General features: G+C 36.5%; 3 protein-coding genes across 3 annotated transcripts in view; 1 reads left to right on the top strand and 2 right to left on the bottom strand.

Moving 5' to 3' along the window:
* Positions 1–13,727, bottom strand: part of LOC134840218 (androglobin-like) — a 606,395-nt gene extending 592,668 nt beyond the window's left edge. Inside the window, exon 1 of the mRNA XM_063855943.1 lies at positions 13,715–13,727. The gene's annotated coding sequence lies outside the window, so the exon portion shown is untranslated. The remainder of the gene's footprint in view (positions 1–13,714) is intronic.
* LOC134840224 (CD63 antigen-like) overlaps positions 1–16,478 on the top strand; it is a 228,371-nt gene that overhangs the window by 68,056 nt on the left and 143,837 nt on the right. The gene's annotated exons all lie outside the window — the stretch shown is intronic.
* LOC134840223 (PDZ and LIM domain protein 7-like) overlaps positions 1–16,478 on the bottom strand; it is a gene marked incomplete in the record, with an annotated part of 361,076 nt that overhangs the window by 290,908 nt on the left and 53,690 nt on the right.

The following is a 16,478-nucleotide window of genomic DNA, read 5'->3' as shown; positions in this document are numbered from 1 at the left end:
TTGTTTGCTGTGAAACCACTTCTGAAAGCAAACTAGAAGTTTCATCAACTAGAGCACTTTTTTCAATAGTTTTTACAAAGTTACTAGAGCCTAGAATTTGATCGCGTTTTTGTTTCAACACTTGAAAACGGGTACCACAAATAGTTATCACAAAGGGATGAAAGATAAGTCATTTAAAAAACTTTTCAGTCGTGATTTGGTTGAAATTTGAGCCAACGAATTTATGGATTGATTCTTTACTGATCAAACAGCATAAACCTAAGCTGCACATTAGTGACCGCCGCAGGTGCGCCATCGTGTTGCAAGCTTGCCAACAGAGGGTAGCACTCTAAAATAATTTTAGAGCCCTTTATCGCCTTTGCCGGCTACCCTTAAACGAGACTCGGCTAAATTGCTTTTCGACTTTTTAAAAAAAATTTGGCACTTATCCAACTGTTTTGTTTATTTTGGGAGCTATGAGGCTGATTTTTCCTTTTGGGAACTATAAATACGCACCGATAAATAAATTTATTTAAAAGTTATAGGGCTGAAAATTTTTACGGAAGGAAAATGAAAATCAGCCAATCAGAACCGGGTTTTCGAAAATCGGGAACAAAAATTAAATAGCTGAGCAAAAAGCAAAACCATGCTTGACTATAGAAAGCTAATGAACTCAGGGCAAAAATATAAAGTTCATTGGGTCAAAAAAGCCAAAAAAGCAGTCGTGATGATTCATGTTTTGAGCTTGCCAGAGCCGAAGCACAAAAAGCTGATGAAAATATTTAGCAGTTAAAGCCGTGGAACAAAGATATACGCAAATGACGCTCACCGCCAGGCCACATGGAGATGATTCATGATACATACTGTCTATTTTGTTTTTTGTTCGGTTTTCTGTACAAAGCACTGATCGAATAAGAACTGTTTACGGTTTCGTAATTTCTAATTGAATCCTCGTTTTGACGCAGTACATTAGGGCTGAAGTACAACAGTGCCGAAATTGAAAAATTGTTTATCAGTGTCAAAAATTGATGATTTTGGCATTGTTGCTCTTCGGAATTCTTAATTTTCCCCCGCATTTTCAATTATTCAGTACTTTTGCGATGAGTTTATGTACGCTAGAAAACTCCAAATCAAACAGCTGTTGCATTCATGAAATATGAATGAACATCTATGAACAAAAACTGACTTATTCCAAATTTGCGGAGAAAAACGCTAGTTTAATTTAAGGGCTGGAGATTCTTGAACAATCGAGCAGTGGGAAGAGATTGTTTTTCAGATCTACCTGTATTTTTTGAAAGTGACCTCAAAATCCCTTCTGGAAGTGACCTCAAAATCATAGACGTCTACTTAATCGTCAATTTCTTCTTCACTGTCTGTACTATCATCGAAATCACCATCGTCTCATACAATGGAGACGAACCCCATATACTCAAAGAGAGAACCCGCGTGCACATTAAAATCAGTAATACCGACCCCGAAGACGCCACGGGCGCTGTATTAAAAAATAATAGACGTCAAAATCAGAAGAAAGGCATAGCTGCCAGAAGTCTGGAAGCTTTTACAGCCTAAGGACGAGACATTGACGTCGTTTCTCGCTATATTTTCACGGCCTTGTTTATTATATGGAACATCGGCTATTTTTAAACAGTTTTTGTTTTATCCATGACAGGGCAGAAGAAAAATCATCGCTTTTGAACCAAACATTGCTCTTGAAACTTAGCCCGAATTCCTCAAAACTCAATATTTGATGAAAAAGAGTCGGTCGGTTAAAATAATCGTAAATTGGATTTAGCAATAAAAGCTGAATTTGCTCAGAGAGCTAGACTGTTTAACTTTCATCTTAATATTATCACAATCTGTTCCCAATTGAACTGCACATTATTGCAGCTGTTTTAGAATAATATGAATGTCATTGCTTCAACGATACTTTTTGTATTGCTTTCTTTATTATTCGAATACTTTTACTTAGGCGCGGGCTTAGAGGGAGCTGATTTGGCAAGCTTCAATCGAGATAAAAATCGACGTTAGCTTTTTTGGGGGACTGGAAACACAAAAATTCCGATTTTTTGCCTGGTGCAAGTTGTCGCATATTTGAAAATGTGCAATCAAATGTCACTTTTGACGAGCTTTGTCTCAGGTTTATACTCCTACAAATAAATTGGGAAACTTTTGAGAAGCATATGAAACTATGGTCAATTTTCCCAGCTTTTACCCTTGACCTTTTTCCTTAATCAGTCATTTTTTCCCAGTTGTCCCGGTTGCGCCAAACGACTGTTAATCATGATATAAATTAACCATTACATATACTTATTGTATTTCATTGGATAATTTTGTCAGCAACGACATTTTAATGGCATATAAAGTGAATACGGAACATTGTATTTCAGAAGCAGTCAGAACATTCAAGGAGTTGTCCTTATACAGGATTTTGAACTTGTTTAATTTCGATCGTAGAGAAAAACTCTGACAAAATGACCGAATCAAGGTAGAAAAAAATTTCCAAAAAATCTATTTCTGATCATACTCAAAATTTACCAGCTAACATGCGTCAAACAGCTGTTGCTGTACACCAAGCACGATCTGGTCGGATAACGGCACGAACTTCGTTGGTGCGGAAAATGAATTAATTGCCTGCATCAAGAGCTGGAATGGCATGGCTCCGACCATTTTTGCACACAAAGGTGATGCTTGGAAAATTAACCCGCCAGGCGCACCCCATCATGGCGGCTCCTGGGAGCGCCTCGTCCGAAGCGTGAAGCGCGTGCTTTACGACATATATATATAAAGGAAATTTTAAAATTTCACCCCCCTCATTCCAATAGCGGGAGTGGGGATTCGTTACAAGGTAATAAATTCGTATTTCCTTAATTGTTCAATTCTTTCTTTATTGGGGGAGATTGGTTACAAGGTACCACAGGGGGGAAATAGTTAACAAGATCCGATATATAATCTGATTTGCAATATGAGGCTTTCTTTTTGGTCTTTATTGGATACCACAGCAAACACGCTAATCTCGGAAGCCTATAAAAGCTGTTTAAATATTTTGTTCCTATCAATTCAATCAAGATATTTTCCCTATGATGTTTTTTTTGAACTCGAACAAGTTGACTTTTCAAAATTTTAATTATATTTTGAAGAGGCGTCCATTATTTTTTATTATGCTTTTTTCATGAAAAAGTTGAGAAGATTTGTGCTTAGAGTTGGAAAAATTGAAATTTTCTTTTCGATTTTATTTCTTTTCGAACAAAAAATTTTGTGTTTCGATCATCTGGAACAATTTTTTGTGTATTGTGAGCGTTCCAGCAGAACTCGGATGTTTTGATTTTCTCGGCCGAAAAAAAATGTGTTTGGTTTAGCTCCACTGAAGCTGGATAAACCCCAACCTTCTCGACAAAAATTATGCATGTGCCCCATTACGAGGCCAGAATATGCATTCCGTGCATTGTAAGCGGACTCCGTAACAGTCCAAAATCATGTTTGTCGTGGAATCCGCAACATGCTTCTTTTCTTTGACCTTCTTCGCTGTTTTGGAGCCATCAAACTTAAATTCCATTTAACTAAAATCACTGGAGAGTTTTTTGTGACACCAACATGACATAGAAATTTTAAATTTTCCCAAGAAATTGCAGTATAGAAATTTTATGCGAGATCATAGACACCAAAGAAAAGAAGTCAAAAAATGAAAGATAATTTTAAAATTGAAATCTATTCTGCGCTGCAAATTGTCTGATGTAAATTAATTTATTTTTCAATATCCTAAGAAAAGTTTTCAAAGTTCTCCAAAATACAAAGAACCTAAAAAAAACAGTTTACAACAGAACCTAAAATAGTTCAGATCAAAAACTGTTAACTTAGGATTTCTCTTTTGACAACGGCAAATCCTGTGCGAGAAAAAAGTGAGAAACAAATCTATCTACTTCTAACTGTCGAAACATTTTTTTTCTAAATCTTGAATGAGCTCCCCTAGAACTCGTCAATTCAGTTAAAAACTCTATTCAAGTAAATATAATGGTTTTGCACTCTTCTCAGATGAAGATGTTTTGTTGAGCACCAAGTATATAGCTCAAGATTTGAAATTGAAAAAATTAATGAAACATTTGTGAAAAAATTGGAAGGTGCTCGACCAAATTCGGCTATGTTTTGTCCGTGTTTGAAGTAAGTTTTGTTTTTTTTTCGACCAAATTTTTGATAAATTTTGACCATGATGCAAATATGTTTCAAGTTTCTGCTCAACTCAAACCCAAGTCTTGGATAATCTTCTTAGGTCGAGGGTTTTCATTGTACTCAATTTTGAAAGTCGAAACATTAAGAAGGCACCGTGATCGAGAGAGAAACGATTCAATGAAGTTTGTGGGTGATTGGCACTCTTTGTGAAAGCGCTTCCTGTTGAGGAGGGGGTCGGATTTTCAAAAAAGTCGGATTTTCGAAAATTTGACGACCTTTCTTTTTTTTAGGTCGAGCAAATTGATTTTCCGAGCTCTCCTAAAGCACTACTATAAAGACGTTTAGGCACTTTTCGATAAACTTTGACAAAAAAATCGCGTTTTTTTTGGCGCGCTCCCCTCAAAGTTAGTATATATTGGCGCCGAAGCAACCTTTAGAACATTTTAGGGTCGGTCTGCCAAAAATGGATTTCTTAAAAAGTACCAAAGGGGGGGACCCTTTGGGTCGGCAACGGGTCGAATCCCTGAGGGGAAAAGGCGTCCGCCTCCCCCCCTAAATCCGCCCCTGCTTCAAATGGTATAATTAAAGCCAGAGGAAAAGTTTTAAGCCAGAGAAAAAACGCAAGCAACTCATTAAGATTAACCGAACATATTTCAATCAGTAAGACTGATAGTATTTTCTTAAATTGATGGCAGTGAGAGCACAAAAAAACTCAGTTTGTAAAGTTTGACGAGATTATCAGAACAAATTTTTGAGTTTCCAACGCCTTTTAAAAAATTTCAAAAATTATTTATCTTTCAATTGATTGTTTTAAAAAAAATTCCAAGTTTATTAAATTAGTTTTTTTTCAAAGTGTAAAAAATTGTTCACTCAGTCTCTAGTTACGTGTCATAAAACTAAATCTCAATTTTATTTTGAATGATTCTTGAGCAGTGTTCAATTGCCGCAAACGCGCTTATATTACTATGTTTACTGCAACTTTGCAAACACCAATCCCATGTCACTTGACTTTTCACAAGGCCAATCGCAGGTCATTTGAATTTGAGCTCAGAGTTTTGAATTTTGCTACAAGACATAATTTTTTTTAAATTTTATCCCACAAACTTTTTCTTTTTTTAAGAACTGATTAATAATTTATTAGTAAGTTTAAATAAAATCAAAAATCCGCACATTTTTTTTTTGATGTTAAAAAAAATACTGTCGTTTTCTATAATGACTTTCAGTTAACTCCTTCTGTTCACCCAAAAAAGCAAAAATACTCACAAAACAAACAATAAAATTCTGTCCTAAACACAAATATCAAGTGTTTCAATTATCAATTTAACAATCGTTTTATATTTCGGCGACACCAGTCACAGAAGTGTTTATTAATGGTTGAAAAGTTGGTTCAAAAATTATTTCTAATATTTAAATGTAACTAATTTTTTACACTTGCAAAAGCAATTGTCTTGTTTATTACAATTCTGCAACCTCCGGGTTCTTTCGCACTTGACCGAGAGATAACGACGTCGCCTTTTGACCCTAAAGTTCGAGATTCGATGCCGATCGGACCTTGTTTTTTTCAGTATAAATGCAATTGAAAAAAAAAATTTTCCTGTGAAAATTGATTTGTCAGAATTTCGTCTATCTGCTGAAGTTTTGTGGGCTTAGTTGCCACATCACTGATTTTTCTTGTGCTGTAGTAAATAAGTATCATCGTAGAAGTACGTGTCGCTCATTGTAGTTTCAGGGGGACTTGAAACTTTTAAAAGTTTTTTTTGGCTCAACTTGTGTCTGCTCGAAGATTGCAGACTGTGTTTCCGCTCCGTAAATTTAGTTCTATTGCTAATTTAAAAATCAAATATCGTGTTTGGCATGTTTGTTTAAAAATCCTGTTTCAATGAATGTAACGGATTTGAAAAACTACCCTGTGTAAGCGGCTACACAAAAATATGACCTCTGTATACTCAAAAATGTGATTTTTTGACCGTTTTTTGAATATTTTTGATTTTTCTGAAAAACTAATCTCCCAAGTCGGATGTTGTGCTTTCAATGAAAACAACAGAAAATTTAGCAGGAAAAATTAGGGATTTCAGAAATTTAAGGTTTGACCGTTCTTGAGAAAATTTATGTTTTTTCTCGAAAATTACGCTACCCTGAGATGAAAAGTTCAATTTAAAAAACCGGTTGTTAAAATGTCTCTGGAAAAAATCCATTATCTCAAAAAAATCACTCTTCTCAATTATTTTAGTAGAGAAACAACTAAAGTTTTGGGCAAAATTCTTCAAGACTTACTAAAGTTTTGGTTGTCTTAGTTTTTGTATATTTTCCAATTTTTTACTTTTGTTTTTTATGTTTGTGTTATCTTGCAAGTGGTGCAAGACTCCGCTTCACCTCCGTGTCAGCATCTGAATGGAGAATAGCGGATACTTTAGTTTGATGTGATATGCAAGTTATTTGCTCGCAAATGTTGTTACAAATTATAAACTATTTTTTTATCAGAAATTATTCATTTAATTTCTAGAAATCGGTAAACTGAAAAAAAACGTCATCTATGACTTTAAATTAAACAAAGTTGGCATTGAACGAGCTCTTTTTGTGAGAAGACGCCCAATTAAAGTTTCCAGTTTTAAAATTGAGCACAGGGTCAGTGCTTGACTGAGTACTGAAGACAAGGGATAGTTCGAGCACAAACTCAAAACAAGGATAGCTGGTTACTGTGCAAGTAGCACAGAATGTTCCGACCAGTCTTAAAAAATTAAAAAATTTTAGATTTTTCAAATTAGTGTCGTTTATTCGGCGTGATGTTATATAGGAATCTGAGAAAAAAAGTAGAGCTCAGGCATTTTTGTCAGTCATTGAAAATTATGCAAATTGGAAAACAAATACAATTAACCAGAAAAACAAAAAAATCAAAACAAAAAATATATATTTTTTTAGTTTTTCGAAAAAAAATTTCCAATTTTTTGGAGTTTTTGATTCCTAAGATGAAACTAAAAACTAAAAAAAAAACTTCTTATCTAAAAAAAACTAAATTTTCAGGGCTTAAATTAAGCATAGATAGGCTAATGTAAGCCTGCTCACTCTCTCGAAATTCGACGAACAAAAAAATTTTCAAACCGGTTTTTCTTGACACTGCAATAACTTTTTTCAAATTTTTTAACGTTGTTCGAATCACAACGGAAAGGGCTTTAATATGATATATTACTCAAACAACTCCGATGATTATTTCCGTTAGCTGATTTTGCGTGGAAACCAAAAAAGAAAAAACTAAAACACACCCGAATACAAAGTTATTCCCCATTTTCAAGGGCCAATGACAGCTTCGAGCACGGTCAAAGATATCCATATTTAATTGTAAAAAGAAAAAATAACTCAGGTACTGCCAAAACACTCAGTTTTTCTTAAATTCTAATTTGAAAGTTCAAACAAGACTGCTCGTATCAGGGCGAAGCCCTGAATGTTCCGACTGCCTTTTAAGGTTTATGGAGCAGCAGTAATAGCATAAAAAAATTAAATGAAATAAAATAAAATGAAATTTTTTTTTTCTAAAATTTGAAATTTTTTATGAAAATCATCCCCCCACACGCCATCTAAAGTACAAAAAGAGAGATTTCGTTCCTTGTAACAAATCAATTATGGCAAATAAGCTTCATTCAACCAATTTGGAACGATTTATAAGACGGATTAAATCTCCGCTTACGCGTTAATAGTGCGAATTATATCGCGCGTTAATTGTCCCAAATTGCTCAAAATGACCAAAATGGCTATCTTTAAACCCTCATAACTCTACAAAAAATGAGCACAGGTGAAATATCTTTCAAGTTTAAGCTCAGGACAACAATATCTTTTGAATGATATAAAAAAAATTCCGTCAAAAATGGCTAGTTAAAAAGTCGAAATTTGTCTGAAGAAAAAAAAATCCACCCCGAACACAAATATTCCGTTACTTTCGTACCGAAATTCGGAACAAAAACGACATATGGACCTGATGCTCAACAACAAATCTTTATCTGCGATTGCTGCAAGAACCTTGAACTTAAAATGAGGAGCGTTTTTAGCGTAATTTTTAGTGTCAAGGAGAACAGAGATGGATCTAAGATTTTCAGGAGGGGGCGGATTTTCAAAAAAAGTTCGTAAAATTTGTCGACCTTTTTCTCCGAGAAATTTTAGAGTTCGTCAGCCAAAAATTGATATCTCAAAATAGTACAAAGTGGAGAGACTTTGGGTCGGCAGGGGGTCGAATCCCCAAGGAGGGGGAACCCCCCCTTCCCTAAATCTGCTGGTGAGGGAGATCCTTCTAAAATTTTGAAATGTAAAGGTTCTCACTGTAAAACAAAGTTGAAAATAAACTATCAATACCTAATATTCAAATTTCCGCTTTACAGATAACTGATTTTATTGTGAATTAGAAAAATTAGTCTAAATTATCTGAAAAGCTTACATTTTTTTGAAATGTTATTTTATTTTTAAAATGTTATTTTATGAAGTAAGATAAAGCTAGATGAAAGACGACACATACGCAATTCGAAAGAAATCTGGTTACGATCGACGCCTGCTCGTTGGAAACCGGTCACAAAAAAACCTTATACACCGGCAAAAATTAGGACAACCCTTTTTCTGAGAATTTTAAAAAATCGCTCCTTAGAGAAGGATCAAGGTTTACAGAAGGTTCAATGTGAGACCATAAAAAAGTATGAATAATAAAAAAACTGCTCGGACCGAGGCGAATGTTCAACGCCCTTCAACTTCTATAAATCAGTGTTCCATATTAAAAACGATGAACAAAACGTAATTTTTTTCTCAGATCTATTTTTGAGAGGAAAATTTAATATGCAAAACGATAAATTTTGCTTCTACTAGCAGATAAAATCAACCAAATAGCTTGCATCAGTTAAAATGTGAATGATTTTTGAGCCGGATTAAAGTGCCTGTGAGGCCTTTTATAACTAAAAATTTCTCGCGTTACTTATCCCAAGTTGGTCAAATCGGAAGTATTTAAATCCTCATAAAATTCATTCATGTAATTATTTGTACTAATCGAACAGCATGAAAAGTGTTTGATTAGCCTTTTCCATATATGAAAGCTGAAGACTAGCATTTTTGGTCAACCCGGGATCATAGAGATTGGAAGAATACAACTTTCTCAAAAATAAAATTGCCGAACTGAAAAAGTACATTGATTAACGAAGTAGAAAAAACGAAAGCTCGCTGGATCTCAATTGCTTTATTTTGCAATTAGTTTTCGATTGCAATATTTTTTCGGTTTTTTTTAATTAGATCAATGTATTCTGACCTCAAAATAATTTATGAAAAACCGGTGTTTTACCCCCCCCCCCCCCCCCCCCCCCCTAAATCAATTTGGGGAACGGTTCATCCCAGGTAGCCGAAAGCTCAGGTTATTTCTCACACTAAAATTGACCAAGCCACTGATTTGCGCTCCACGCCATGCGCCCTCGATCTTTTTGAAGTGTGTTTTGTTCTTTTAGAGGATTTTTGTCTGCCGGAACAAAAAGAATGGGCTACGTGGGTGCTTGGTTGTGACACGTCACTGTTTTCTTGTGATTCATGACTTAAAAGTAAAACCTTATTTTATCTGAAACTATGGCGGATATTCAGCAAACCACATCTACAAACCGCCATATCTTGAAGCCGAAATTAAATCACGTAAACTAAATAATAATTATGTAACAATTGCATCACAACAGTGACAAATCTGTTGTTGTGTTGCATAATAATATTAATTTTTGGCTTCTTGGAATGGTAAGTGTATTTTGGGTTGGTTGACCCAGCGGCTTGTTGGCCTACCACAGAAATAATGTTCTGTGTCAATAAATTTCCGCCCACGTTTCGTTTTGATAGAACACATTTCTTTTGAAACGTTTTGTGGTAAAAAATACTTTTTATATCCTTTCCCATATCGCATTCCTCGTTGATGGTAGATGGAGAAAAAAGGTTTGGGATTTGATTTTCTTCTTGAGATATTTCGTACCTTGGCTAAATTTATGCAATAAAAACAAGACATTTAAAGCGATGAGCGCCTTACAAAATCCTAAAATTATCGGATTGGGTCCCGAAGTTTCGCAACCATGAAGTTCAATCCCAACTGAAGAAGACTTCGCATCTGTTGAAAAACTTGAAACGAATTGGATTCAATGATAGATTCCCCGCCCCAAATAAGGTACTTTAGCTAGCTCCTTCGATTGGTAGCGCTATTATTTATACTTTGATACAATGAGCAAATATCCTATGATATATTTTTTAACGCGAAAAATTCAAGCTGCGCAGCACTTCTAATTTCATTCAATAAATGCGGAGTAAACGATAAGAAGTTTAGTTTCAGATTTTTATATCGATTGATTAGCGAAACTTGCAAAGCGCGTTGTTATTTTGACATTCCGTGATTAACGCAATCTTTGTTTTGTTCAATATTTTTGCTGAATGCTCCTTTGAGAAATTTGTAATTCACACTCTTTGGTCGATATGTTAACAGCGCACGCACAATAAGTTGATAAAAAAGAATTGAACGCAAAAACAAGTCGCATGATTTTTTGTGAAAACTAAATTGGTTACATTTTAATTCTACCAAGGAAACAATTTAGTGCATGTTAAAGCGAGCGTTGAAATATTCTTCTGATTTTTCATCGCTCAGTGACTTAATTTTTCACATTAGCTTAAGTTTCAAAAGTGAATTTTTGAACCATTTCAAAATAAGTTTTCGCTCTACAATTTAATTTGTCTTGTCACTTCTTGTCGAAAAGATGGAAATTACGCAACCAGATGACAATTTGGAAATAATATTTACCCTGAAATTAAACAAATCGTTCGTGAAAAATGTTCAAGATTATCCGACATTTGCGGAAAACTTGATGATTATCAAAAACGATACCCAAAAGGAATGCGTGGGATCGGTTGCAATTAGTAACCCAGTTTTTGAGAGCCCCTGTTCCTCAAAATTGGGGAAGATCAAAGACAGCAAAAGTCCAAAAAGACGGGGGAGAAAACGAAAAAATACAGTCGATCGGCCTATGATGTTAAAAATGGTACAACAAGCGAAAGGACCAATATCGGTAGAGCAATCTGTACCTTTGCAAGATGGACTAGCAGTAGATCTCCCCCAACCTCTCGATCTTACAACAAAAACGGACTCAACAACGCAAGAAGTCGAAGAATCAAAAAATATTGACGAATCAACGCTACTGGAGAACAGCGGCTCACTTTCGATAAATGAAAATTTGCCACTCGACTTGTCTGCACCACCGAGCAAAACCGAAGAAGAAAAGTCTTCACACGAGGACGAGCATGAAGCTTCGGAGTCTAATTCCAGTCGAGAGCCGCTAGTACCAACAGATGACCCAAATTGTACAGCCCCCCAGAGCAAATCCGAAGGAGATGATTTGACTGCCGCTGAAATTTTGAGCATGATTACTGGTTCAGCGGGGGAGCCAGAACCTGGAGAAATAACTGCGCCCAAAAATTCAGTAAAAACAACATCCAAAAGAAAGGGACCGAAACCAAAGATAGGTCCGAACGGATCCCCTCTTGCCAAGAAAGGTACCAAAAAATTTTCAAATTTTTGAGTTTTTAAAAAAATGCCTTATTTAAATCAATCGCTTTTATTTAGCTGCAAAGGTTTTCTCTTGTGGGCATTGCGACTACAGTGCTTCTAGCCGACAGAATTTGAAGGATCACGAAATTGCAGATCATGCCACTTCTCGGCCGTTTGCATGCACTCTTTGCGAACACAGAAGCAAGCAGAAACAGAATCTTAAGCTGCACTACCTACATAAACATAAACTAACGCCTCTGGAAGCTGCTGAAATTCTTAAAACCAAATCAAAATCATCCAAAAGTGAAGATTCATCTGACATCCCGTTGTCGCAGGTTACGGTGGAGCCTTGCGCGCAACCAGTTACAGCCAGTTTTACTTTGGAACTAGATATAACCCCAGAAAAAGATCAAGAAACGAACAATAGAGAAGGTGCCGTTTCTCCTACTTCGTCTGTTGATTCAAAATTGAGTCTGACCTCCATTAAAGAAGAAGAAGATTCTATAGTAGAGGTCTGCGACCCCTAATCTAACCTCAGATACTTATCAAAATTTTGAAAAGTTTATTTTGCACGTTATTTGTGTATTTTTTCTGTTGCCTTTGCATTATAGCCGTTGGGCTGTGTTGAACAAACATTATCCACAACTTTGATGTTGATTTAATTTACATTTATTTATAAATTCGGTGTTTGAAATTGAAGTTTTAAATTCTAATTTTCAGGCATTTTACAACGCTGGCGCGGCCATCAAAATTCCAAAATTTTTGAAGTATTTGTTGGCGCAGCAATCGAAAAATGGTTTAGTCCTGGGGGGTTTCATCCGCAAATTTCCATTACTAAATGCGTTTTTGATGCACTTCGATCCATCCCGTGAATCCGAGTTATCTAGTTAGTCAAAAACAGTTTTATTTTGTTTTGGAGAGAATTGATTCTGGGGATTTAGTCCTCGAGCGTTGAAAATAATGTTGGTATGATTGGGTCAACTAAATTGAGCAACTCAGCTCTCCTAAGATTTCAATTAAACTCATTTTCCCTTCTCACAGCAAAAAAAACTATCCAAGTTTCTTTGGGTTTTTGGAAAGTTCATTACAAAATGCATTTTGATGCACTTCGATCCACCCCCTGGACGTGAGTGTCTAGTTAGCCAAAAACAGATAAATATGCATGGGCAACCCTTCAAGAAGATGTCAATGGGTTGTTTTGTGGTAATAAAACGTAAACAAATAACTCAATTCTTAACTCCATGCATAGTTCGTGGACTCAGTAAATGCCTAGGCAAGTTCTTAGTTAGTTAATTAGTAAGAAAAATAGAAAGGTGGAGTCCCTCATACGCGAAGGACCGATGCGCGAAAACAAAAATCAGCCAATCAGATTTCAGTAATCTAAAATTTGGAAAGAAAGTAAACATTTCCAGGGACTGGAGTATTGATATTGGCCGAATATAAAAACTGCAGAAATATGCAAAATTTTCAAATTGTCATTGACCGCCGCAAAATTCGGACAAATTTTTTATTTCAAGGGTTTCGTTATGAACGAAGCAAAACATTGCTTTATTTAACTCATTTAATTGAATGGCAATTGCTTCTTTTTAAAAATTGACTTCCGGCTAATTTTATTTTCGGTCTTTCGCTCTCGATTTTTTTCGCTCATTCGGTCCTTCGCGCATGAGAATAGCCCCCAAATAGAAACACAACTTTCTGTTAATTGTCTTAGAACCCAGTAATTTTCGAATTTATTCCGATTAGGTTTTGTATTGGTTAAATTTTATGCTGTGGAGTTTTGTTTGCGAGCGTAAAAATAATGTCAATATTTTTGGGCTGACTAAATTGATTGTATCAGCTCTTACTAAACTTAGATTAAGCCCCAATTTCCCTTGCACAAAAAATTGCGCAAGATGCGTTCTGATTCACTTCCCGTGGATCCGAGAGGCTAGCTAGTCAAAACCAGATGTTTTTTAAATTTAGTCGACCCTTTTTTTAGGTCGAACCAGTGGCGGATTTAGGGGGGACGGGGTGGGGCGAACGCCTTTTTCCTTTCAGGACAATATTTAATAAGTTTGAGTGGGAAGCGTGCGCCAAAAAAACGCGATATATTGTTCATAATTTAACAAAAAATTCCTTAAAACGCCTACTTTGGCCTGTTATTTCAAAATTTTCTCTGCGCGCAGAAAGTTTTACCAAAACAGAGTCTTTTTAGTGCTTTAGGAGAGCTCGGAAGTTTACTTTGCTCGACACAAAAAAAAGGTCAAAAAAAATTTTTTGAAAATCCGACCAACCCCCCCACCCCTCGAGAAAATCGTAGAAAAATCTTGAAAAAAAACAGGCCAAAAAAGGCGTTTTTAGGCACTTTTGGAAAATTTATACCAAAAAATCGCGGTTTTTCTGCGCGCGCTCCCCCCTCAAAATTAGTATATATTGGCGCCCTAGGCGCCTTTAGAAAATTTTTAAGGTCAGTAAACCAAAAAGGGATATCTCAAAATAGTACAAAGGGGGTCGAACCTCTGAGAGAAGGGGGACGTCCCCTCCGCCCCCTCCCATTCAAATCCGCTGGTGATGAGAACGCTCTCTCCATCAAGGTGTTAAAATGCTGTTTTGGGTTTTTGGGTTAATAAAACGTGTAACAGAATTTAATGGGATCACTGTCTCAATGAAAGTGGTCGTGGAAAAAAATTGTATAGCCACAAATATCTGATGCAAGTTCTTACTCAACATTGTTACTAATTAAAACCAAATATAAAAGGCACCCTCAAAATCGCATGAATGTATATTCATACGACAGAAAGTCACCATCACTGATTCAACACCGAGTTTTCGGATTACTCGCCGCCAAACGGTAAGCATCGTTTTCCTTTACACTCCTTTTTAACTTTGGTTCAACTTTCTCACCTTGGATATGTTTCCGATTCATGTGTATCGCTGCATTCCAAGATGGGATCCTTACGAGCATAGCCAAATCAATGACAATCAATAAGATGCAGCAACGGCTCTACGCTGCAATCACTCGACAAGAAAATTTGGGTAGAAGCCGGGTTAACCGTCCTTCTGTCTTGACAGCGTGTCAATTTTTCCAGAAAATGACCTCAATTTTGGTTTTATAGCCATATGTAGGTTTAGGAGATTTCTTCTCTAGGTTCGTTCTCGCTTTCCTAACGACACCGCAAAGTCGTCCCATGGGCAGTGAATTCAGCGGGGCAACTACTATCTACAATCCCGAAAGGGTTATTTTGGTGGCAATTTTTCTGTATTGTATTATAATGCTGGCCCCTTTCTGTGTATTGTTCTTCCGGCTGCCTTGTCTACTCGATACAATCGCAAGAATTTCAGAGGTTAAATTACTTCAAATGATTATATGTTCAATAACAGAAGGCTCTGAGTGGCCGGGATATAATCTAATAATCAAATCAAAAAGAAAGAGTGCGCAATTTATCGGCCAAATTGCCGAATTGCAATTAACTTCCAACTAATTCCACTAACACTAAACTATTCTCTCTCTCTAGAGAATCTCTGATGAGAACCAATTATCTACTGGTCTCCTACTCCGAGAACCAATTACCTGATTAACTAGCCATAATTGTTCTCTCTAACTAACGGGGAACCAACTAAACTCTCTCTCAGTATCAATTGCTCTCTTCTGTGACTGAGAACCAACTACTCTCAGTAGTAGCTAACAACTGTTCTGACTCTTAAAGGCTCTCCGGTACCCTCAAATTCGTTATCTTTCTTTACACTTAGTTTAAGTTGAGTGACGCCCTTACCTATCAGTCCTGACAATCGCTTAAATCACCCGTCCGCACATGTTTAAGGCTATATCATTCCCCCTGTCAATTCTGCCACGTGCCAACTTCGGTTTCGCTTATCAATCTTTTCACGCTTAGGTTACTATATCATGTAATACAGTAGAATCACTAATTCTACGGTCTTCCTTTCTAAGTCTATTATTCTCCCGAAATATGCTAATGACAAAAATTGTTACCGTCTTTCCACTAGGTTGGATTAACCCTTAACCTATCATAATCAGTTCACTCTACTCAATGTCATTTTGACTTCCTAATCTAGTTCCTCACTTACGCCAATTAATCGCAGACCCATTGGTCGGTCCCATTTTGGTTAATCAACTTCGACTAGTAAGCACTATTTGTTACAGAAATCCTAACTAGGGGACCTGACTGCTAATAAATTTACTCCTCGCAGTGCGACCCAACCTATTTTTCAAAAAGTAGCTAAAATTCATTAATAACGCAATGTTTAGCAATACTCTGAGGTGGGATCGCGCTTAGATATTAAACAAGCACCAATGAGCTCAGCAAAAAAGTTTCAAAAACTAGTTTTAATTCACAAAATCATCTATACCAAACCTAGCTGGAGGTCCTCTTACACGAACTGGTGTACCTACATCTGTAGTCCCACTTTTCATCTTAGGTTAATTCATCGCCGGCTCACCTGGAGGTCTACCTTTAGCTTCGATGGGGAGATTCGCGGGCTCTTCTTCTCTTCTGGCTTCAATCTCCGTTGCGTCGTACGTTTTCACCGCGTCGCTCTGTCGTCGCAAGCCTCCGTTTAGCCCAGGAGGAATAACTAGTGGCTCCACCACTATCCGATTTCTTTGCGGCAATTTTCCCAAAACTTCTTGCCTTGGGCCGGGATCATGGTTGAATCCTTAACTGTTGTTTGCCCAAAACGCCTCGTCTTCGACCATCGTCTCCGTATCATCAGAAAAATTAGCTGACCAACGATCTCCTCAACATAACGTTTCATCATGTCAAAATACGGAAACTTCACCTTACTCGGATTGCACACCTGTGACAACTTG

Source organism: Symsagittifera roscoffensis, chromosome 2 (assembly GCF_963678635.1).
Source record: "Symsagittifera roscoffensis chromosome 2, txSymRosc1.1, whole genome shotgun sequence".
Lineage (NCBI taxonomy): Eukaryota > Metazoa > Xenacoelomorpha > Acoela > Convolutidae > Symsagittifera > Symsagittifera roscoffensis.
Note: the sequence above shows the minus strand (reverse complement) of the source record. Positions and strands in the feature narration are given on the sequence as shown.